A 1110-nucleotide genomic window follows, 5' to 3' on the forward strand; every position below is an offset into this window, starting at 1 on the left:
TTTTCTCACCTGGCCACGTTTTTGAAGATCTGTTATTTCAGAAGTGGATGGCTAGTCCTTCTTAGGTTATCCACTTCTGAAATAATAAATAATAAAATGTTAGGCTAGTAGCTTTATTTGAAACCTGTCTACCACAGGCAACCCTGTTGGTATTTAAAATACCAGAGTCATAGCTCCTTAGCATCACAGCAACAAGAGTGTTGCTACAATAGGGTAAACTGACAGATGAGTGATGACTAGTCCATCCTCATTCATAACTCACAGAGGCTGTTCCAACTTGTCATTTGAACTTGAAGAGGCTAGATAATCGCAAGTTCTTTAGTCAGTCATCAGAGAGTCTTCTGTATACTGCAGATAGCTGCAGGTAGAAGGTAGAATGATAATTATCATCAAAGTAATTTAAATAGTAAAAATACAGATTTATTGCCCTTTAGATGGCATTTTGTCTCTCTCTCATTGCTGTTGAATTAATTCCTACTCATATCTGACTGTGTAGGACTTTCAAGGCTATAAATCTTTTGGGTGCAGATTGCCTGTCTTTCATTGGAGGATTCAAACTGTCAGAGAATCTTCATCTCTGATTTAGCAGCACAACTCTATATCTGTTACACTACCAGCCTCCCCTTAAATGTACTATGCCTCACTGTTATTAAAATTTGCCAAGTTTGGCCATTCTTACATACATTTTCTAAGTTATCCTTAAGGTCTCTTTACTAGCTTTTCTCGTTGTCAGTCCTTTATCTATAGTTTTTATAATTGTCTGGATCCTATCATATTAAGTTACTTTTCATGGTGTCATAATATGTGCATCTTTATAGCATCATCTTTGTCTCTAGGTGTCAGAAACTACTTGACCACATCTATTAACAACAACTAGAATGTTGATACATCTAGAAAGGACACTTTAGAGCTTTAGCATCTACTCATATGTTTTAAAAATGATAAAAGTCAAAGAAATTGTAAATATGTATAAGCAGCTCTGGTGCCAGTGATTCAGTATTTGAATGCCAACTACAATGCTGGTGCCTCAAACCTGTCAGCCACTCCAAGGGGGAAACAAGAAGCAAGCTGCTTCCATATAGGGAGATATTGGGACTCTTATGGGGAAGC

The sequence above is a fragment of the Elephantulus edwardii genome, unplaced genomic scaffold (genome assembly GCF_000299155.1).
Source record: "Elephantulus edwardii isolate Elephantulus edwardi_28Jun2011 unplaced genomic scaffold, EleEdw1.0 scaffold00023, whole genome shotgun sequence".
Classification (NCBI taxonomy): domain Eukaryota; kingdom Metazoa; phylum Chordata; class Mammalia; order Macroscelidea; family Macroscelididae; genus Elephantulus; species Elephantulus edwardii.